The 25,204-nt window shown below is 39.8% G+C and overlaps 1 protein-coding gene across 2 annotated transcripts in view; it reads left to right on the plus strand.

Annotated features, from left to right (window-relative positions):
- Window positions 1-25,204, plus strand: part of plcb4b (phospholipase C, beta 4b) — an 89,311-nt gene that overhangs the window by 1,261 nt on the left and 62,846 nt on the right. Inside the window, exons 2-4 of one of the 2 annotated variants that reach the window (XM_074615712.1) lie at window positions 983-1,308; window positions 4,196-4,456; window positions 11,708-11,753. The gene's annotated coding sequence lies outside the window, so the exon portion shown is untranslated. Of the gene's footprint in view, window positions 1-982; window positions 1,309-4,195; window positions 4,457-4,676; window positions 4,795-11,707; window positions 11,754-25,204 lie in introns of those variants that run through there. The other variant, XM_074615713.1, reaches the window with a different exon arrangement.

Raw genomic sequence — 25,204 nt, forward strand, 5'->3', positions numbered from 1 at the left:
TGGACTTTGGGCTTTGTATCTTTGCAGACCTTTTACATTCACAAACAGCTATACAACACGATAAAGGAAAGGGAAAAAGCACAAAAGCATAATAGGTCCCCTTTAACCCACAGTCTTTGTAACATAGCAAAGACAGGATAATGATGCCGGAGAATAAGAGGACAATAGAGACTAAAAATGTGTTGAAAATTAAATAACTGCATCACAAGAAAGCAGGTCACATGTGAAATATTGATCCAAAGCCAGCTATAGAGAGTGTGTTTGGCAGCAAATGTGGAGCGTCTTGGCATGTATGTACTGTATGTATGTAGGCGAGTGTGCTTGTGTGGTATGTATGTCACACTCAGGGGCAGGGGGAAGGCCTTGACGACCTACTTCTCATCATCTCCTAGGTAACAATTTCTTTGAAATATCCCTAAGAGGGAGATGAATTAGAGCACTTTCATGACTGAATCACCACTTAAAGACTGAAATCATGAATTGTTAGGCTTTATGAGTCATTCAAATTTGCTTTAATATCACTATGCACTAACATAGTGTGGACTATTGTCCAGCAATGCAAGACTATTTGTGTCATAGCTTATCAAATGAGAATATAGAGTATGTGCACATGTTCGTGGGCATGTTTGTGCGATACACCATGTGCCTAAAAAGTCAAATTAATCACTTTTATTTTGAAAAAATCCACACAAGTTTCAAGTATGGTATATCTGCTGCCACTATTTTGCTCTGAGCATGCCCAGTGTTAACACGTTTTTAATCTTCAACACATTTTCAAACAAAGCTTGTTACACATTGTGTGAGTGTCAGTGACGTGCCTGTTGTTTTCTGTGTAAAAGCCTACTATGTCTGCGAAGCCATGTGTGCCCTCACAGCTTGTCTCCATGTGCTGTATAGTGGGATATTTCAGCTGTGTGTAGTGCGCTGCTTGTGTGAGTGTGTGTGTGTTTTTCAGACTTCATAAATACTGTGTCCCTCTCAGTCTCAGCTCCTCAGCAGAATCCCAACAGGCAACAGGAGATAAGACAAGCCTGGTCGCCCGTAACAACCACCGTGACCATTCAGAGGCCTCCGTGCATGCCGGCAACTAGGAAGTGAGCTAATTAACCCTGAGTTCAAGATGGAAGGAGAGCGACTTTTTAATAAGATTCTCTGGGTTATATAAACAAACTCCCAGGAATATTATCACCCTGCGTCTGTCCATCTGCTGCGGAGAAGAGGAGGAGGAGGAGGCGTCCTGTAACTGGGCTTTAATGAGGCACTCCAGGACAGCAGAAGAGGAGAGGACCACAGGGTGCTGCTTGGAAGGTACACTAAGCAGACACACACATAAATGCATTGAGACATTTACAGATATGCTGTACTACTTGAAAGGATCACTGACAGCCTTAAATCTTAGCCCTCTCCACTTTGCCCTAAATATCCTAATCTAAACCTAATCCAGTCTTAATCCTAAACCAGAGACATAACCCTAGAGTAATGCTAACATTAAACCTTAATCTAGAGTCCAATTCTGATTGTTATTCAAACATTATCCCTAAAACCATGGCCTAAAAAAGTGCCCTCTTTAGAGGGATGAGGAAAAGCACAGTGTCCTTTCTTTCCTCACCATTCTTTCATCACATCTTGTCTAGACAATTTAGTCTTCATAAGCACAGAAATGCAAGAGCAGGCACCGTATCAGAGAGATTTCCCTTTTAATGGTTCAGCAGGTTTCTTTTAGTTTTGTATTCTGTGGCACAGCAATTGGGAAACAATAAATTCATCCCGCAGTGGTTGCAGGGATACTCCATCGATTTTTTCTAATGAACATCAATTTACTTGTCATTGGGGGTACTACTTAGCCTGTGAAAATAGTTGTATAATTTCTTCTGTGGCTCTGGAGGAAGTTTCTAAAGTCGGAAAAAAAACAGCCTTGATGAGGTCATCAGGGTTATTTTGGGTCAGTGTGAAGACTGCCAATTTTTTACACTGCCTGTGCTACAAACTGGGAGTGCTGAGTTTGAAATGTGTAGGCTTTGGCCTGGCAGGGAGGGTCTAATGTCTAATGGTCTAGTGTTAGGAAAGTTAGGATATCTCTGTCTCTGCTGCATCTGTTTTGACCGGGACAAGTGACAACTGGATATAGCGTTATAGGCGGGCTCTCATTCATTCCTATGAGAGTTGCTCAGTGGCACATGGAAGCCAAAATGGCTCGACTGCCGAGTGATAAAGTATCCGGATCATCCAGCGATCTTCCGCATACATTGGGCCGATAGAGCAGGTGCAGTAGTTGTCCTTCAACTTCGCCTCCCAGCCCTCACTCTAGCCTCGGTCTGGGTCCCATTCACATGAACGGAGGAAGGAAAATAACTCTGGATTCGGCTATTAGTTCATTTTACAACTTTTTGGACCTGATGATTTAAATAAGGGCTATTCAAGTGTTCATACTGGGAAGTTGATTTACCTAAAAAAAAATGATCCGCTGATTTACGAACTTCATAAAGTTATGACTTTATTCTCGTAATATTACGACTTTATTCTCGTGATAAATTTGACTTTATTCTCGAAATCTCAGTTTTTTCCCCCCCTCAATATGGCCCTAATACTCCGTCGTACTTTCCCAATGTAAGTCTACGGGAAAAAGTATTTTTGGGCCCAATGGCATCACGTGATGGACATGGAAGTTGTAGTGCCGCTGTTTGGCCACTAATAACATTTTCTTCAAAGCCTGGCGCTCTTCCTAGGGGCTTGAGTCTGCCATGTTGCTACGCCATGTTGCTACAGTAACCCAGAATGGACAAACCAAACACTGGCTCTAGAGAGAGCCTTTCACATTTTTTTGTTACCTGAAGGCCACTGTAGTTATCCAACACACTTGTGAAACTGCGATAACGTGCGAAAATCCGTCACCATTTTTCACAGAAGATGCATTTTACTTAGCTATAACTTCCCAAAGTCTACCTTCCTATTTTACACTTGCAGTTAAAGATAAAGTGTCCATCCTGTTGCTGATTTACATCAAAATATATCACAGCAAAAGTTATGTCAATGAAAATAACTAATCTAATCTAACTTTACCCTCTTATAGGCTAACTGACTTCATTGTGATTCAGCTAAACATAATTCTGGTTAAAAAGATTAATGTCAGCCTAAACAAGGGGTCAGCAAACTGCGGCTCTGGAGCCACATGCGGCTCTTTAGCTCCTCTCCAGTGGCTCCCTGTGAATTTTTTTAAAAATTAGTGGAAATGAATAACTTTTCAATTTTATTTATCATTGTTGTTGGTCTATTGTATGACGGTACAACGGTACGACAGAGTATTAGGGCCACATTTAGGAAAAAAAATGAATCTGAGATTTTGAGAATAAAGTCATAGGTTTACGAGAAAAGAAGTCATAGTATTATGAGAATAAAGTCATAATATTTTAAAGTAGTAATTTGACGTGTTATTTTCTTTTTTCTTGTAAACTTCTGACTTTTTCTCGTAATATTACGACTTCTTTTCTCGTAAAGTTATGACTTTATTCTCGTAATACTACGACTTTTTTCACATAAAGTTATGACTTTATTCTCGTAATATTACGATTTTTTTTCACGTAAAGTTATGACTTTATTCTCGTAATATTATGACTTTATTCTCGTAATCTCAAAATTAAGTTTTTTCCCTTAATGTGACCCTAATACTACATTTGCACTTTGGCCTTCACTGCATTAGACTTAAATACTATATACTCACACAATAAGCTGTGTTACCTTCATCACAATGCTCAAATGCTCCAGACAGATTTTTTTTTTATTTGCCTAAAAATGGCTCTTTTGATAGTAAAGGTTGCTGACCCCTGGCCTAAACAGATTGGTAATCTATATTTCATAAAAAAAAAAAACTTCTAGCTACTACATCATCACTACAATAAAACCACCCAACACGAGGTGATGCCATAGATGAAAATAAAGTGCAACGAAGTCACTATAATGAGTGAGTCACACACACACACACACACGCACACACACACAGTAGCCTGCTGTATATTAAAAACAGAGGAGCATGATTACAAAGGGAGGAGGAGTGAGGCAGTGTTTGTCTAGAGATCAACGCATGGCTGCTACAGTAGTCAGCTGTTAGAGAGAGAGAGAGAGAGAGAGAGAGAGAAGCAAAGGGAGGAGCTGAGGGTCTGGTTCTGCTGGATGACTCACTCTCTCTGCCAACCCAAAGGCATCCTCCATTCACTCAGTTGATTCTCCACTGGAGGGCGAGTGGTACAAGAAGCACCGGGACACTCCGGCAGCAGCGGGGACACGGAGACGGAGACGGAGCAAGAGCAAGACAGACGGAGGAAGAGAGACGGGATAGAGAAGGAGCAGCAGCTGGAAGACAACACAGAAGAGACACAGACAGACAGAGAGAGGAAAATCCCAACCAGGACTCTGCAAACCATCGGATTAAACCCGTCCCTGTCTCCAACACCGACATCACGTAAGAAACAAACAACTGTCTTTCATAGCTGCTAGAATGGAATGGAATATTGCATGTTGGAATATTGGAATGGAATATTCACAGTGTAACCCAGAGGCGGTTTTGACTTGGTGTATGTTTAGCTGCAGTGTTGAGACAGGACCTTTCATTTAAACTCCATCACCTCCTCCTCTCTCTCATCATTCAGACATCCTCTCTCTGCACACACACACAGCTGGAGACAGTAGCTTAATTGCTAGCTAGCTTACAGCCAGACAGACGCATTAAAATGGACCTTTTAGCATTTTGAATTTACTCTCGCTTTTTACTGCTCTGCGGTGTGCCTTCTCCTCTTCCAGGTAAAATATAGAAACAACAGAGAGCCGCCACGGCTTGGTAAACTTTGTGCAAATGCAAGGGGGGTTATTTATTGATGTTTCTGTGGAGGCTAGCCCAGTTGAGCTAGCTGCTGTATAGCGGGACAGATCAGAAGAAGCCAGCCGGCCGATGGCAGCAGCAGGCACACTGCACACACTGCTGCTGCACACACTGGCTATAAAAGTCAACCGACAAACCCACACAGACTGGTGTTTTTATGTCTTATATTTGCACAGATGTGTGTGCATTGTGGCTTGCTGCACTGCATTATTACACCTGCTAAAATAATCTTAATATAATGTTAATTAAATCTGTTAATCTGGTGCATTTAGTATGAGATTTTGGTGTTATGTCTACCAAAATGTATGTTTTATTAGGTGTTATATTTACACAGATGTGTGCACATTGTGGCTTGCTGCACTGCATTATTACACCTGCTAAAATAATCTTAATATAATGTTAATTAAATCTGTTAAACTGGTGCATCTAAAGCTATAGTCGTGTAGGTAGTAGTTTAGTGAATCTGGGAGCTGCAGCTGCCATGCATACATAGAAAGTCTTAGTTTCTCACAAAACAGTGTCTATTTGTCTATCTTCAATGTCATATCAGTGATTAACCAATGAGCAGTTAAAATGTTAAATTGGTATGAGATTTTGGTGTTATGTCTACCAAAATTATTTCAGTTTTCAGTGCATTCAGCCCATTTGTATCAAATGAATGAGTGAAAAAGATGTTAGGTGTCAGTGTGGTGTTATGTCTACCAAAATTGATGTTTTTTATGTCTTATATTTACACAGATGTGTGTACATTGTGGCTCGCTGCACTGCATTATTCACCCTCCTATTCACTTGCTAAAAGAATCTTAATATAATGTTAATTAGATCTGTTAAACTGGTGCATCCAAAGCTATAGTCGTTTAGGTAGTAGCTAAGTGAATCTGGGAGCTGCAGCTGTCATGCAGACAAGGTGTCTTTAATTCACTTGTATGGGCAACCAGAAAGTCCTAGTTTCTCACAAAACAGTGTCTATTTATCTTCAATGTCATATCATTGATTAACCAATGAGCAGTTAAGATGTTAAATTAGTATGAGATTTTGGTGTTATGTCTACCGAAATTGACGTTTTTTTTTATGTCTTATATTTACACAGATGTGTGTGTACATTGTGGCTTGCTGCACTGCATTATTCACCCTCCTATTGACCTGCTAAAAGAATCTTAATATAATGTTAATTAAATCTTGTTAAACTGGTGCATCCAAAGCTATAGTCGTGTAGGTAGTAGCTAAGTGAATCTGGGAGCTGCAGCTGCCATGCATACACATCCCAGACTGCAAGGTGTCTTTGATTCACTGTCGGGGCAACCAGAAAGTCCTCACAAAACGGTGTCGATCTTCAATGTCATATCAGTGATTAACCAATGAGCATGTTAAATTAGTATGAGATTTTGGTGTTATGTCTACCAAAATTTATGTTTTTTTATGTTTTATATTTACACAGATGTGTGTGTACATTGTGGCTTGCTGTACTGCATTATTTGCCCTCCTATTGACCTGCTAAAAGAATCTTAATATAATGTTAATTAAATCTGTTAAACTGGTGCATCCAAAGCTATAGTCATGTAGGTATAGCGATAAGTGAATCTGGGAGCTGCAGCTGCCATGCATACACAGAAAGTCCTAGTTTCTCACAAAACAGTGTCTATTTAAGTCTATCTTCAATGTCATATGAGTGATTAACCAATGAGCAGTAAGATGTTAAATTAGTATGAGATTTTTGGTGTTATGTCTACCAAAATTGATGTTTTTTATGTCTTATATTTACACAGATGTGTGTACATTGTGGCTTGCTGCACTGCATTATAATTATTATTATTGACCTGCCAAAGAATCTTAATATAATGTTAATTAAATCTGGTTAAACTGGTGCATTCAAAGCTATAGTCGTGTAGGTATAGCTAAGTGAATCTGGGAGCTGCAGCTGCCATGCATACATCCCAGACAGCAAGGTGTCTCAGGGCAACCAGAAAGTCCTGGTTTCTCACAAAACAGTGTCTATCTTCAATGTCATATCAGTGATTAACCAATGAGCAGTAAGATGTTAAATTAGTATGAGGTTTTGGTGTTATGTCTATACCAAAATGATGTTGGTTTGGTCAGTTTTCAGTGCATTCAACCCATTTGCATTAAATGAATGAGTGAAAAAAGATATTAGATTTCAGTGATGATACCTTGACATTGATTCTAGGTTAAATCAATGTCAGTTTATTATTTAGAACTTCTCATCCATTATTATTAAGGGGAAAATATACTGTATATATATACAGTAGGGATACACCAATCCGACCCTTTCAGTCCAGAGACTGATAGTGATACCTGGGCTTTGGCGATCAGCCGATATCGAGTACCAGTCTTTAATTAATAGGATGTAAGCCTGTCTCTGTGGAAGGGACTTGGATCATTCTTTTATGTGTAAGGTATCAGGCTTGACTTAAACATTGCTTTCCTAACTTTGGAAAACAAAATGTAACAAAGAAATACATAAATATATTTAGTGAATTGTTATTTGTCGTTAAAATAATAAATTGTACACTGGCAAAAAAAAAAAATTCAAAATTAACAGGAATGATAATTCACGTGTAAACCTTTTTAATGCAGCAACATATTGGTCAATACTTAAACAGGAATTAACATTCCAGTATATAATATGTATAGTATATAAACATAGAATTGAGTTGAATAGATCGTCCCTATTGTCACCGATACCCGATCCAGCTATTTGAGTCAGTATCGGCCTGATATCTGATCTGCTATCAGTATCGGTGCATCCCTAATATAAAGTGGCTTTCTCTGATGTGTATCTAAAGCGTTGCTTAGTTTGACATAGAGTCAGACAGGTTTCTATTTTCAAAACCTGTTTTATCACACACACTCAGGAGGTAGAGAGTGTTATTTGTTCAGGAATAACCTGCGGGTAACTCCGTAGGCTTATTTGCCGTGCAAATAGCTCATAATGTAATATTTTGTTCAAGGTTTCGCTTGGCTTGGCAGCCTTCAAAAAATTAATTGATGAATGTGTGTACAGATGGCGTCTATTCCACCTGTTCACACCGACTTCCACTTATACATTATGAGCCATATTTTCTTCTTGTAAAATGAAGCACAGGTGTATTACAGTTTATCTTAACGTTGTTGGGCCACCTTATCTAATCTCAACAGGCTTTTGGTCAGGGGCCGCAGCAGAGTGTGTCATTGTCTATTATTGTAAAATTACAGAAGGTTGTCTCCTCACCCCACCCCTCCTTCCAAAGTGTGTCCTCTGCTGCCCATGAAAGATCACAACTATTATGTAGAGAAAAACAAATTCAGCTCTGGCCGCATAAATGTTTCGCTGGTGATTACAGAGGCAAACATTACCCTCCCTCACACAATAACAATCCCTTACCTGTGGCTTAAACCCGGACTGTGAGGCATTGTGATGAATAGCGGTGGCCTAAGAAGCTTAAAGGCTAACTGAGGGTGTGCAGGTGTTTTTATTATTTTCTTTTTTTGGACCAGATGACGTTGTAAGTACTATATCTTCGGTGCACTTGTTGTTCAGAGCCTCAGATGGAATTATTTTGTTATTTTTCAAGAGGCGCTGCACAGTACAGTGCTATCCAGCTGTATTTGGTAATAGGATGGCTGCATGATTAGGGCTTTAATCATAATCCCTATTATTTTTGCAAATACTGTACTGTGATCGTGCTTATCACCTGCTATTATACGTTTTAATGATTTGAGGAGCTTATAATGCAAAAACAACCATTATTCAAAATTATTTCAAAATTGTATGTCATTTTGATATCGCTGATATTCTATAATATTCTTAGGAATTAGAAGATTTTGTGAGTGCTGACTGGCACACCTTTGAAACTTTGCCACTAATTTTGATACCCACTATAGCTTTAAGAAGTTAAATATTGTACTCTGTTTTTTGTGTAACCACATACAGACGTAGGCAAAGTTGTTGGTAACGTTCCGTTAAAGAGAGAAAAACCCACAATGGTCACTGAAATAACTTGAAACTGACAAAAGTAATAATAAATAAAAATTCACTGAAAATTAACTAATGAAAATCAGATATTGTTTTTGAATTATGGTTCAGCTGAATTATTTAAAAAAACAAACTAATGAAACTGGCCTATACAAAAATGATGGTACTCTTAACTTAATATTTTGTTGCACAACCTTTTGAGGCAATCACTGCAATCAAGTGATTTCTGTAACTCTCAATGAGACTTCTGCACCTGTCGACAGGTATGTTGGCCCACTCCTCGTGAGCAAACTGCTCCAGCTGTCTCAGGTTTGAAGGGTGCCTTCTCCGAATGCATGTTTCAGCTCCTTCCACAGATGTTCAATAGGATTTAGATCCGGGCTCATAGAAGGCTACTTCAGAATAGTCCAATGTTTTGTTCTTAGCCATTCTTGGGTGTTTTTAGCTGTGTTTTGGGTCGTTATCCTGTTTGAGGACCCATGACCTGCAACTGAGACCAAGCTTTCTGACACTGGGCAGCACATTTCGCTCCAGAATGCCTTGATAGTCTTGAGATTTCATTGCACCCTGCACAGATTCAAGACACCCTGTGCCAGATGCAACAAAGCAGCCCCATAACATAACCGAGCCTCCTCCATGTTTCACATTAGGTACAGTGTTCTTTTCTTTGGATGCTTCATTTTTGCGTCTGTGAACATAGAGCTGATGTGACTTGCCAAAAAGCTCCAGTTTTGTCTCATCTGTCCAAAGGACATTCTCCCAGAAGCTTTGTGGCTTGTCAATATGCATTTTGGAAAATTCCAGTCTCGCTTTTTTATGATTTGGTGTCCTCCTGGGTCGTCTTCCATTAAGTCCACTTTGGCTCTAACAGTGACGGATGGTGCGATCTGACACTGATGTACCTTGACCTTGGAGTTCACCTCTAATCTCTTTGGAAGTTGTTCTGGGCTCTTTGGTTACCATTCGTATTATCCGTCTCTTCAATATGTCATCAATTTTCCCCTTGCGGCCACGTCCAGGGAGGTTGGCTACAGTCCCGTGGACCTTAAACTTCTGAATAATATGTGCAGCTGTAGTCACAGGAACATCAGGCTGCTTGGAGATGGTCTTATAGCCTTTACCTTTAACATGCTTGTCTATAATTGTCTTTCTAACCTCCTGAGACAACTCTCTCCTTAGCTTTCTGTGGTCCATGTTCAGTGTGGTACACACCATGATGCCAAACAGCACAGTGACTACTTTTCACCCTTTAAATAGGCAGACTGACTGATTACAAGTTTGAAGATACCTGTGATGCTAATTACAGGACACACCTTAGTTTAACATGTCCCTATGGTCACATTATTTTACATCTTTTCTAGGGGTACCATCATTTTTGTCCTGGCCAGTTTCATTAGTTTGTTTTTTAAAATGATTCTGTTGAACCACAATTCAAAAACAATATCTGATTTTCATTAGTTCATTTTCAGTAAATTTTTATTTATTATTACTTTTGTCAGTTTCAAGTTATTTCAGTGACCATTGTGGGTTTTTCTCTCTTTAACGGAACGTTACCAACAACTTTGCCTACGTCTGTACATGGCATGGTTGCTGTTTTGGTGAAATCACCGTAATGTGTCGGGCTTGAAGTGTGTAGCATGTACGTGTACAATTTTCAATACAGGCAGTGAGGGGGCGATTTCATTTACTGTTCAGAATTGGATAGATTGAAGGTAAATTGCGTTATTTTTTCCGATATCTCTGTGCATTTAGCCAGACAGAATAACAATTTGCTTTGAGTCACAGAGGGGCTATAACGACAAAACTAGATTTTGATTCTTGGATTAAATGACAGCATGTAATGGAGAAGGAGGGAAGTAAAACAACATCCTAAGACATAATGCCAAGCCTGTTTTATTACAGATACAGGGTTGACAAATGTGACTGTGTTGCAGCCATAGATACAATATTATTAGGCTATGATCTGTGTCTAAGGCACACATTGCCCAGTGTTATCTTTTGGGATGCTTGTATTTCTATGGTGAGCCTGAATGTAGCTGCAGGGTTTGGTTGGAACGGCAATGAAGTGAGAAAATCTCTTTTTGTCTGTTTGTTATGTTTTCACAGTGGCGCACTTGCCAGCATCAAATTGAATTGCTCGAAGGTTAGAGGTTTTTATTCCAGAGGGACTTTGTTGGAATCCGTCCCTTTTGCCTGCCAGTTTACTGTACATCTCGATTGCCTGTTTCTTTTTTGATGGCTGGCGTGCTCCCATTGCTCGTTTCCTCTCTTATTTATTTTGCGCTGCTGCTTCTTATAATTAGGAGGGTCTGGTCTTGATTAGCTTGGCTGTCCTCCGTTTGATCCCTTTTGTTTTGATGGGGTTATCAGGTTTTTTATCACAGCACCGTTTCTTCTCACAGCGGTCTTCACAGAGCCGTCAGTCATCCTCGCGGATGTTTGAAGGCTTCACGGAGAGATCTGTGAACGTGGAAGTGCAGACAGAGACAGCCAGATGGATTGATAGGCCAACAGACAAGCAGCCTGGCACACCAACTGACAGGCCTAGTGTTGTGGTAGTATGTCAAAAGCATGTTGAATCACAGCCCTCAACATGTCTGCCCTCATTGTTAAAAAGTCTGACAAGCGGAGGCTGTTGTGAAGCTGTTTTGTCGATATTGTGATTTACTTTATGTTTTACTTGGCAGGGGAGTAGCGGGATGTGGTATGTGCTCGTCTCTCTCTGTGTGGTTCGTCTCCGCTCCTGCCCTTCCTACTATAGAGCAGGGTTTATAGACCTCAGCCAAATAAGTCCAGATTCAGGCCTCTGATTTATGAAATCCTCTCCCCTTCTTACCGTATGTCCTTTTTTGTCTCTGCAGGCCAAGACATGAGCTTCTCCCACTGAACGTTATTGATGCTGAACTGGTGAGTTTCCTGGGTTGTTCACTGCCAGTGGTCACTGTAGCTATACACGTTTCTTATTCTTGGGTTATTTTTATTCAGTCCCAGACAGTTAGGTTCTGTCTAACAGCACTGCTGGCTGCCATCTGGTAGCAATTGATGAAAAGGATCTGTTCCCAGAAATTTTGCATAACACAGGCTACCTCTTCAATATGAGTTTCTTCTTTCCAGAGCATCCGGTTCATGATTGCATATTAATAGCTTAAAGCATTAAAGCAATTGATTTAAGTGTATGCATAATGTGTATGAAACATATGGCTTCATCCTGCCTGTCGGTCCACCTGGCAAGTTATGTAATCTGGATGTCTCAGTGTATGATCTAATGTGTTTCTGGATGCAAAAAAAACTATAGAGAAGGTGAGGAATGATAAAGATTTTCCCGCCATCACATATCCATCTGGCTCTTATTTTTGCCTTGTTGCTACTCTGTCGTCTGGGTCTCATAAGAGGCGTTTTTTTCTTCAAAGTGTTCAACATTGCAAACAAGTTGCATCGCGAGCTGGAAACGACTGACATTTTATTGGATTTGTGCTGAATGATGAAAGCAAGGGGCCCGTTTTTTTCACCGTATCTTTCATGCAAGACTGATGTGCAAGCGTTCGCCGATCCACAGCCAGACATCGCTCATTGATAAGCAGGCTGCGTGGCTGCTGCTGTATGCTCCTTCATGCCAAGCTAGAAAACTGTAATGGGGCTGCGAGGTGATTGCTCTCTATAATATGTTCTGTTTTAATGATGTAATCTGTATTAATAATGTAATGTGTAGCATGCGGGCTTGTCTGTTGCCTTAGCCTGATTAATTTTGCTTAAAGCTTTATTTTAGGAGAGAGGCATACATTTTCATTATCCCAAATTATATTTGCTTCATTGCAAGTACCCTTTAAGCATTTAAGCATATGACATACGACGATGAATAGGAAATCCCACTATAATACTATTGAGCTATTGTTTTAAAAAACAAAAATGATAGAATACATTTTCAAGAGGGTGAGACAAGTCTAGTTTAACAGCTTGAATCCTACAACGGATCAACTTGCATGTCTTACAGTTGCAAAAACACTAACCGGCAGCTATTTCTATGATGAGCAAAGCATCAATGCAACGACAAAAATAAGGCACAATTGGATACTTTAAAATCCTAAAGTATCTCATCTCATACTGTATAGACAGATTTCACACATTGCTTTGTCTCTAATAGATATGCTATATATCTGAGATTATCCTGCTGACTTTTGAAATGTCAGAGTCCTGTTATTTCCTGGCTACGTCCTTGATCTATCCGGCGCTTTATACATATTAAACATATTTTTATATGTATTGATATTGAAATTCACAGCACTGAGCGGTGATATGTGCTCAGGGAAGAGACGGCTCTTTTAGAAAAATCCAATGGCTGTTATGCTTGTAACTTAAATTTGTTGTAGGACATATGTTATTCACCTTTTGATATATTTTAGTACAACGTCTTTCTCTTCTCACTGTAAGCTTATTCATTTTTGCCTATTTTTGGTCGTCACTGTAATCTATGATTATGATACCACAGAACTCTAATAGCACACATCATGTTTATATGACTTCCCACTTTACCAGGTCATTGGTCCTGACCAAGCCTTTGATCAGTGGCTCCCCACTGGTTGGGATTATTTATAAAACATGATATAACTTGGCCCGAAATTGTCTAGTGGTTCAAGGCCTACCAATTCAGATGAAGAGGCAGTCACCGTAACACTCCCTTGCTGTGTTTCCATTTTGTCCTAATGTGTCTGCATGTTAGCAAAGATATGACTGAAACAGAGTTCCCCTCTTTGTGGTCAATGAGGAATAAAATGACTCACAACAGACATGGTTCAGGTTTCTCAGTTCTGTGGTCATGATTCCGTTTATTTCAACATGTAGTATATGGTACAACAGGGAAACTGCATTTCCTCCTGTTATGGTTGCCTCTTCTGTATCTGTATCTGTAAATACAATAAAGGGACAAAGCTCAGGTCACCAATATCAGTTTAATTACATTTGATAAAAAATCCTTTGAGCACTCACTTGTCAAAGTGTTTTATTTAAAGGTGCTAAATTTGAAATTCAGAGCATTTCTATGCGGCTCGCAGCTAACGGTGCGAACAGCGCTTACAATGCGAACAATGGCAACAGTGCTGACAGAGCTAACCTTACCTGTTTACCTGAGGGGAACATGGATGTATTATTAGAACTGGATACCGGACCCAAAGATGGCACCTTGCGCGTACATCAAGTGTTTTCTAGCTTCCGGATTTACTTCCGGGGTATGCGGCCCACTGAATATGCGCAGTAGTGTTGCTCCCACTGGCCATGCCTGCAAGCTCCCACTTGTCCCATAGACTTTGTATTGTGATGATGTCACAGATTTTAAATCGCTTTTCTTGGCTCGATGAAAGTTTTACAAATATAAAAACTCCATGGTTTAAAAATTCAGAATAGAAAGAGTCATAATCAAAATTGTTTGCAGTTGAGTTATCTATGGGGAAAATACTTTTTGGGCCACAGGGGGATTTTTTACTGCAATACAGTGGCCACTTTGCAAAATTGGAAAAAAGGCTGAGCAGCGGCACCGTATCCATGTCTTATTATACATCCATGGGGGGTGACCGGAGGGTGGGCGCTTCCGCGACGACGCCGTCGGTCGGAATGGCGTCATCAGCTGACCTCGGCTGACCTCAACAAAGCACAGAGAAGCTCGAATTACAACACACACAGAGGGAGAGCGACTTCATTCTCTGCTCAGGTAGACATTACTCCACTTTATCTTTATTTTTATATTTGTATATGTTTTATATTACAAATAGTTGTTTGCTGCTGTATAAATACTCTGACTATCATATATATAGAACCTTCAATAGAGCATTCCTGTATTAAATTGAGAGCTCTGTGTGTTATGACAAAAAAATCATTGGGCTCAGTGTTCTTTCATATAAAAAACACAAGTAATAATAACGAACTTCAGGCTCAGCCAAAGTTGGATTCAATAGTGGCGCCTATGAAGCACCTCCGTCAGATCCTTCCAAACGGTGAAAAACTTAAATGGTTTAGTGTAGCAGCAGCAGCAGTCATGCATCAACTGTGCCTGTACTAGCAGCGGTGTCGGCGGCAGCAGCAGAGTCAACATACCTACATCAATTCCTTTTGCGAGTGTTTACATGGATCCAGCACCCTGAAACGCTGTCCTACCCTCAGCGGCTTTTTTTAGACCTTGACATTCATTGAAAATATGGATGTGACAGTCACTCGAGGCTGCATCCAGGCAGAGAAGGTGTCACTTTCAAAGGAAGTGCATCTTTAAATGTAATCTACAAGTAGAGAGAAAATGGCAAAACCAAAACACTTTCATGTTCATCTAAATGTGCTATGGCAGTTTTGTAATGTAAAAAAGTGAAGGAAGGAAGGTTTTGAATTATTGTAACACTTCTGATTATTTGTGTAATTAAATTATCAAGGATAAAGCTTCAAGTACTGTCTGACTAGTTGAGGTAAAACGTTAGAAAGTCTACATCTACATAAAGGTGTAACAATTAGGGGGATCTATTGGCAGAAATGGAATATGATATTAATAAGTGTTTTCTTTAGTGTATAATCACCTGAAAATAAAAGTTGTTGTGTTTCCGTTACCTTAGAATGAGCTGTTTATATCTACCTATATATCCCCTTCCACGGAGTCCGGCATGTTGCACCGCCATGTTTCCGCAGTAGCCCAGAACGAACCAACCAAACTCTGTGAACTTTTCCTGCTTGGTTGTTGATAACGTTACCTGCTGCCGTCGCTGCCGCTCTCTCTCTCTCTCGCTTTACCACTCACTTCCCACCTCTGATCCAAATGACCTACGCTACTCTTACAACAACTGGCTCGAGAGAGGGCCATTCACGTTTTTGCATGACCACCGTAGTTCTCCTACACGCTTGGCACACGGGAGAGGCTTCTGTTGGCTGCAATCTACAACATCAGTGCTAGATACCGCCAGATCCTACACACTGCACCTTTAAGCCACAGTAACTGCTCGATTAAGGTTTAGTTCAATGTTTTGTAGTCAAATGACATATTTGAAACCGCATTATACATTACATACTGCATACTTCGTTCCTCCGTAGTATGTAGTATGAAACTGTTAAATCGATTTATTTGGCAGTATACTGGGCCAGGCTTCAGCCTTTAAACAAGCTCTTTAAAAGACTGAATTCATTCCACTATTGCAATATTATCAAAAAAATACAACTTATTGAGCTTTGATTTTGTTTTTGTATATGATCAGTGTTTTTTTTACTTTATAAGATACTGCATGTTTAGCTCCACCACCCTTTAAACAATTTATTTTAACAGCTCATGGCGAAGTAAGTAAGTAAGACAGACAGCATCATCAACGAGGGGAGATTGTAACGTAAATATAACACATAAACAATATTCAGTTACAGCAGCAAAACAGTGGAATGATATCCCTACAAATATTAGATGTGAAAAAAGGAGGGTCCTGTTGTCTCAGCAAGTATCTCTTTGGCCCGTCAGAGGCTGCTTTTTCCCTCGCCGCTGCCTGCTGCTCTGTAGCCGCCGGTCTGTGAACGTGACTGGCCGGCTCTCGAGCGAGCTATACGCCCATGGGCGATTTGTGGAGCTTTTCAACTCCAAAAGGCCAGATAACCACAGGATCCCGTTAATTTCAATATGGACATTTATGTTGTGATATTTAAACAAACCATCCATCAACAGGGAAATAAAAGCCTCTTGTCTACAAGACCGGTCTCTTGAGAGAGCTCCAGCCAGCTCATAGCGGTCTGTGAGTGTGACTGTAGATTTTGCTTTTGTTTGCATACTACATGCTACATGTTGGCCAAATCAGTACGTATACTAGTATAGTATACGGTTTCGAACTATCCTTATCCTATAAAGACTAACAAGGTCACTTAGGGTGAGCACTTGCATAGAAAACCTACTACATGCTACATGAAACACTTTCTCATTATGGATATTCAGTTCTGCTGGCATGTGACACGACCGAAAGGCTCAGTAAATCCCAGCATCGCCCTCTGCTCTCTGTGTGCTGATAAACTCAAACTCCCATCAGTCTCCGCTTCAAATTCAACACAACTGATCAAACCTCAACCTCAACCCTTACTGGTCCAGATGTTGTAGATTAATATGTGAGTGCAGTATTTGCTGCTTAAAGAGAAGAGAGCGATCAATGATGAGAGAGTTTGTCTTCACAGCAAGGGTAAGTGTGGCTGGAGGGTGAATATAATGACAGGGGTATTCTCTGCAGACGCTCAGCCAGCAGGAGAGAGAGGGAGAGGTGGAAAAGCAGACAGAAAGAGACCGAGCCGTTTACTCTGACACCAACAGATGGGATCTGCCGTCATCAAGTCAATATTTACTGTTGCTTAACAAAAAATTGGCAGCGTTAGCTTAGCTGATTCAGTAGCAGGCGGCGCGAGCGTCCTGGTTTGTGTGAAAGAGGCTTCGGAGAGTAAAAACAACACTTCAGTGATAATAATTGTAGCTCTGCTACACGTGCGACTCTAAAAATACATTGCAACTGAAAAGCAGAGCCATTAGCCACCCCTACGCTCTTTGATTTTTCCATCCTCCCTTTTAAATGCACACACGCTCGCGGTGTGCACGTTCACTTTACCCATGGCTCAATCCACTATGGGGATACATGTGAACGCAATTTGCACTTCCAATTAAACTGTCGACCTCTGCTCCAGAATGCAAAACTTGATTTTGTAACATCCTCTCTTGGATAGCTATTATTACCCAGCCAGTCCAATAATAGAGAGAACAAGGCTTCACAATACACTGATGAGGATCATCAAAGTCAGCAAAATAATTAGTGCATTCATCGCACCGTCAATATTCGAGGGGGGGACACCTTTTAGAGACATTTAAACTATCGATTGTTTTTTGTGTCTACTTATGTATTGATTTGTTTGTTTGTGTGACATAAAGAGACCAAACCAAATCCAACCTGTCCTTTTGATCACCATAGATACCATCCTTTCTACAACAAAGCTTTCAAAAAGCAGAGAAAAAACTAGAAAATCAATGCTGTTTGTGGAACGAGAACGGTTTTGAGACACATATATATATATATATATATATATATATATATAAGCATTTCCCCGGCTACAAATGTGTGCAGAACTGCAGCATTAGTGTTTCACAGAGGGAACGCCGCTTAGTCACATTAAGATAGAGAGCAGTGTGAAAGAATAATAACTGAAAACATAGCAGAATACATTAGGCTAGGGTTAGCCTAAAGCATGCTGCCGAGGCCTGTAACACGGCTCAAACACATGACTCGCCGGTCAGATCAGATGACTCGATAAACAGCAGGAATGTTGCTTTTTCCTCATTTTTTACAGCACTGATCTTGTCTCTCTGGGCGAGGAGAGAGAGAGAGATGTTGTGTGTGTACAGTATGTGCTAGAAGAGCATCTTTAATCAGCCCACTACTGTACCAGATAACAAGTCCAAGCAATTATGTAACATTTAGCTGCTGAGCTTATCACTTATCCTGCTCAGATGAGCTGAAATGCAGAATACAGAGCATGGCACAATTGTCTCGATTTTGTGTTATTGACTTGCATAATCTAATGGCTGCGAGGGAATGCCTGGTTTTATGCTGATATCCCTGCGTGGAACACCATGAAGTATCTAATATGGGCCTAATTTATGTGTCTTATCGTGTATTGAAAGTGGATTTTAATGGCGTTTTTTTTTCTTCCGGCGTTATGAGTTTGCAACTCATAAAATAAAAACCGCTCCCTGAACTCTAGCAGTGAGGGAAACAAACAAATTTTAGGCTGAGTATAAACACACGGTATAAAAGACAAACAGTTCATGCAAGTGGATTTCCGACCAGTGCCAGATATTTGTCAAAGGGCCACCAGCCATTTTTCCTCAGACACTTCTCGCATGTCACTTAAACAAACGTCAGGACTTGGCACATGAATCCATTAGACGGCTATCATAACAAACTGTGGAAGTAATGTAAAGTTTAGAAAAGTGTGACAGTCAAAGCACATCATAAGAAGAGTGTTGTAAATCTCACATTGGCAAATGCAGGGAGACCTTTTTTTTTTTTCCCTCAATGACAAATTGACAATTATACCACATGAGGGATAACAGGAAATGATATATACAGCATCACATATTATATATACAGTTTTTCCGAGCTGCAGTGTCTTAATCCTGAAGGCAATTACTCAGTGAAAACTCTTTCCAGCAGCTTCAACATGCATCGTCTCCATAGCCCATTAGTGAGTCAGGTCTCGTAGAAAGCAGAGGACTTAAACAACAGGAAATATTGGCTGAAATAGATATGAATGAGAGGTGTAAAGTGGCCATTCGCCAAACACAATAGCTGTTGTTGTTTTACAAAGAAGTGGTTGATCATTTCACAACAAGTTTTATCATTCTTGGCTCAGCTGAAATTGACTCAATCGTTCGGTTTGTGCAACCCCCGCTGATGGAGATGGTTATACAAGATGCCAGAGTTTGTCAATGAGAAGTAGAATCATATGACTGGTGTCATGACTGCTCAGCACTGTGTGGCAAGTTGTTCTAGTCGTAAATCAGAAATAAACATGAATGAATTAAGTAACTAATTAATTCATTAGAATAAATTGTGAAAGTGTATAAGGGTTTAGAACATTATGATAGAAGTATATAATGGCCATCCCCAAGCTCTATTATGTCTCATAAGTTGTTTCAGCAATTTTGGGGTTAATACCATTTGTCACACAGATTTGGTGCAAAATTTAACCATTTGTTACCACTCGAGAATTGATATAAAATTATCAATAATCCCTCCAAAATACCACATTAAGACACCAAGACCTTGAAGAACACCTTAGAAAAAGCCATGCTGTGATTTGGTATGAAAAACTTTTGTCAAGAATTTGATTTTTCGGCGAGCACACCTGTTCTGGAAACTGCTCAGAAACCCTCAGAAAGCCATCCATCCTCTGAATGCACTAGGTCTCTAGTTTGTGGCTGTAAAGTTTCATGAGGCTTTTTTTTTGTTTGTTTTATTTAATTTACTTTTTTTTTTAAACTCAGAGTATGAATATTCAACAACACACTTAAAGTTGTAATCCTTAGAATTTCAGTCGTGGTTGATTTTGCAACGCCTGCGGTTACTGTGGTACCAGCAAGTTTAATACCACCGGTCCCAGTTCTTTGTGTCAGAAATCCAACAGAAGAGCAGCTTACATGCATGCCTCATTTCCTGTGAATCCCTCGTGTGAAGGCAGGCAGTTTGAAACCAACACAGGAGTGTCAGACTCTGCCACTAACAAGTAAGAGATAATGTACAGCGAACTTGTCCTTGTTGCAAAATCAAACCCCACAGGGAGACATCAGAACTGCCTCCATAGCAATGGTCTGTTAGACATAGCAGCAGCAAATGAAAGTCAATTGTTCATTTCCACTGCAACACCAGCGCCCAGAGGCAAAGCAACGCGTCTGCGCCTCATATTCTACTGAAATGGTCTGTGTCGAAAAGGAAAATAGAAATATATAATAGGCATTCTCTGTCCAAAATGGCGGCAGGGCTATTGTAATAAAAACCAAAAAAAAGAGTTTCGTCTCTTTGCTTCTACACTCTTTGGTCTGCTATAAAGAAATTACAGACCGTAGAATGCCGTAATCGACCATTAGAATCAAGGATTCAACAAAGCCGTGTAATGATGAAACTAATATACTGTATAGAGAGGTAATTATAGAATGTAAATCATTTGAATGGCTATTCTTTAAAATAATGCCAACCATAAATAGTTTCAAAAACTGGCTTTGATTTCATTAAAATCTTACAAATTAGCACGTGAGCAAATATGAATTGAGAGTCACAAATTAACATCAGCCTGTGAGGGAACAGAGAACACGTTATTTTCCAACTCACCGCTCCTCTCCGCTCATGAACCAGATGCCAAATATCATGTGGGAATTACAGCTCCATCTGTAATGATCATGTCATGTTTGAGTAAAGTCATAATGGAATATTTATGTAACAACTTCAGACTTAAGTTTGAAAGCCAAATTGCAGGGTCTGAAATTAACTTTTTTCACTGCCTGCCACTTTGGCAGGCAAGTATTTTTTTTTTTGTCTGCCACTCGGGGAGTTTTATCTGCCACTTTTGAAATCTATGCGCTAAATGGAGGAATAATAATGATAATAATGATACAAATGATAAGGAAATAAATTATTGTATTTTTATTTAAATATTTGCTTTTACTAAAATTATCTTGGCATTAGTGGTTTTAATTATGTATTATAAGATGCTGAGAGCTAATGTTAGTGTTATGAAGTTTAACAGGTCATAATTTCTTCTCTAATATCTCATTTATTTTGCTGTGAAAACAGCTCCTTCAAACAACTGTATTCTACCATATAGAATACTATACTGTAATTCAAGCTTCTCACCAAAAAACCTAATTTTACGAGATTACATTTGAACACATCATGATAACAAGAATTTGCCTTCACTTAATACTAATTTTTACAGAACAGAACTTGAACCATAAAGTTCCTCCGTTAAAGTTAGTAGCTCCGTTATTTAACCAAGCATGACTGTGCTGCCCACAGGCTTCTAACGGGTAACGTTACTAACTCTCCTCCTGTTGATTTCAACACAGATTTGTTGTTCACAGTGTAGCATTATCAGGGAAAGAATAGGGAGCCTCCCCTCAGGTTTAGTAGTAGTAGTAGCGCCATTACGTGTTGTTTTTTGTCTCCCCCATGGCTCTGGTCCTAAACAAACTGAAACATGATGCAGATGCGTATGCGTCATTCTGTAAGCGTAACTGTCGGAAAGCATTGATACAGAGGAATCTATAGTCACGGAGGCATGACATGCCAAGGAATAAGAACACTAGCAACCGGTTGTCAACAGGAACTGATTCTCTATTCCCATCCCTAGCGTTTTCCCTGTCTGCCAAAGTAGCGGATGGCCTGACGATTTTATCCGCCACTGCCAAAAATGTACCCGCATTTGGTGGGTGGCGGGTGCTAATTTCAGACCCTGCCAAAATGGCATTACTTGAAGAGATCGATTTTACACGTTGCATGTCTGAAAAGGGCTAAAGTCACACTGAAAGCTTCATCTATACATTGTTTTGTTGTTGTCATACCAACACAAATGACGCTGTGTAATAGCTATCAGTATTAGCTGAGGTTGAATGGTTTCCTATCATTGGTAGTAAAGAACATGTCCCGTCGTGACTCCATCACTGCTGAATAATTTAATCCATTATTAGCCAGCACGTTGTTTGAGTGGGAGAAGTGCTGTCCCGGTGTGTGTGTGTGCAGAGAGACCCAGCAGGCCTTATTTTGTCCTTCTTTTGAGACAGTCGTCCATCATCATTCTCCAAGGCAAAAAGAGTGAATGTCGCTCTATGACTCACTAAGTAGAAAAACTCTCACCTTTTCTCTCTGCCTGGATTTGATTCTCTCTGGCTGCCTCTCTCTTTGCCCCTCAGGGAGTTGGCTCCTGACAGCATCACAGAGAAACGAAAAAAAATTGAAAAGTCAAAGTGTATGTGAAATGTTTTTTATGCGTGTGCATCTCTCTCTCTGTGTGTCTGACTGCTTTTCTCTCCTCTCCCATCGTTCTCTGCTTCTATCAGGATGCCTCTCCTTTTATCTTTACCTTCCATTTCAGTTTCACCCACATTTTACTGAGAAGACAGTGAGAAATAGTTTCAATAGTGTCATTCAATCCATTCAAGCCAGTGCTGGTCTTTTGGTTGGTTTGCCGTTTTAATGTATTTTATGTATTTTTACAGGAAAAATATAAATCACATATTTTATTGTTTATCACAATTAGACATGGTAAAAAAAGGTATTTAAAATCGTATTTTTTTCCTATCCGGGCACATTTCACATAGTGAAAGAGATACAGAAAATACAATTATCATCATTATAGGTAAAAAACAGAATAGTGTTTTGGTGAATTTTGGCAGAAACAGAAATGCAGAGGGTATCCACTTGTCCGGGTCTATGATTAGTTTAGGATAAGTTCACGGTTCCTTGATTTAGAATATTTACTTATTAAATATTTTAAATTAAAATTTTGAATTTAAAAAGAGCCTTCATTAATGTCAGCAGTTCACTGCAGATAATAGGACCAGCTGCAGATTATGCAATATTTGTACAAAAGTAGTGGCCTGCAGTTTGTTTATTAATTTCACTCATACCATGCCAATTAAACAAAATTGATATGGAAACCAAGCTGATAACCCTAACAAAAAGAGGACAGAATCTCACAGAGCTGCGACAGGCAGTAAACATTTTAAAAAAGAATAGTTTGATATTTTGGGAAATCCCCTTTTTCACTTTCTTGCCAAAAATGTACACGAGAGGCACAAAGACTGAAAACAGGGCCACAGTAACTTCCTGGAGTCTCGGCTGGTTTCCTGACAACCTCACAGGGATGACAAGACGATACATAACCCATCGTAAAACCACAACGTGACACGTGTTGCACTTGGGTTTGTGTGCGGATTAAACAAACGAGTAGTGGTCGAAGAAGTACTCGGATCTTTTGCTTACGTAAAAGTAGCAATACTACAATCTAAAAATACTCAGTGACAAGTAATAGTCCTAAATTCAAAATTGTAGTCGAGTAAAAGTACAAAAGTATTAATATACTTAGAGAAGTAAAAGTACTCATGCAGAATGGCCCATTTCAGAATAGCATATATTATACTATTGGATTATAATTATTGAAGCATTAATGTGTTCATCATTTTAATGTTGCAGCTGGTAAAAGTGGAACTAATTTTAATTACTTTATATGCTGCTATAATGCTCTATCTACAATAATACATCATAGTGCTGGCAGGGGAAGAAGGAATCCCAGCAGCAGACAGTCACACGGCAGAGGACGGGTGTAAAACCAACAACTTCCTCATTCATGTCATAACAGGGTACCTTAAAATTTTTTACTTGAGTGAATTTACTTACACTGGAAATGAGAAATAATCTGTTAATAATTAGTAGAGCTTTCAAGGTGCTAGTAGGCAGATTTTGTTATCCTATCTGGCTGCTGGCGGCTGCTTCGTATATACTGTACAGAAACTAGCGGTCTCAAAAATATGGTGTTAGAATGAATCTCCCTATTTTTAGGTCTCACTGCTTCATTTTTCTGGCCACAGAATCATCTCTTTCCAGGGTCTTTGACCCTATTTCGACCCTCTCAGAAACCCCGCCGCCCTGTGGGACAACAGCTGCACGTAAACAAGAGGCGGGTTTTCTCAGAGTGCTCGGTGTTGTTTGACGTCCCCTTCACTGTGACTTTCACTAGAGCAATATAGAAGAGGAAGATAGCTGACATCAGGGGGACGACATGAGAGTTATCCTCTCAATACCCTGACAGGTGCCGTTCATGGCAGCAAAGCAGCCAACAGTGAGAGCTGCATGTCAGACCACGGGTTGCGTCCATTGCCTGAGGCGAGGACATATGCTCTTAGCTCTTGATCCACCCAGTCATTCTCTTCACGTCTAAGCTAGTTTATAAGAAACATTTTGGTGTCTGTCACCCTTACAGTCACTGTGGTTATTCACTCTAATATATCACATGAATATATTTATTTTTAGATGTGTCACAAGTGATGTCACCCTTGTTTTATAACCGTATTTTCCCTGAATGTGTGTGTGTTAAAGTTTGCATGCGTGTTATTTTTAGATTAGGCTATTCCAGGTAACATGGCTAATGTCACTTCCCCTGCCATATTCCATCTCGTGATACCTGTGGGAGCGTGTGTGCGTGGTTGGCTGTGTTAACAGCGCTGTCCTTTTAATCAGCACCCCTGTGTGTTTCCCCTGTAGAGCCGTCATTGGTTGAGTGATGATGGTGGAACTGCCACTGTTTACACCATTTAAATCTGGCAGGCGGGGGTGAGATTACCAGCCTCTCACCTGTTGCCCTAATCAAAGGAGTTATTACTGCACCGCTGGATGGTGCTCAGAATAGCACCCTCTAAAAATACACACATGCTCTAAACACACACACAGAAAGGGAAGAGGGAGAGAGCCAATCAGGTAGCAAAGTTCATCCTGTCTTTGTTTGATATTGTTTATCCATCACTGGTCTTTACTGGTAGTGGTGTTTGCTGGGAGTGCATGGTTTCACTTTTGCGCTCTAGTTTGCTAGTCTACACTGTGTGCACAATTATTAGGCAAGTTGTATTTTTGAGGATTAATTTTGTTATTGAACAACTACAGTACTCTCGGCCAATCCAAAATGTTGATAAACCTCAAACCTGAATATTTAAGAAAGTAAAAGTAAGGTTTTGACTTTCTTAGGAGAATATCTATGTGTGCACAATTATTATGCAACTAAATGAAAAACGAAAATTTTCCCATCTCACTTGTTTATTTTCATCTGTTAAAGTG

This window comes from Sebastes fasciatus, chromosome 18 (genome assembly GCF_043250625.1).
Source record: "Sebastes fasciatus isolate fSebFas1 chromosome 18, fSebFas1.pri, whole genome shotgun sequence".
NCBI classification, from domain to species: Eukaryota; Metazoa; Chordata; class Actinopteri; order Perciformes; family Sebastidae; genus Sebastes; species Sebastes fasciatus.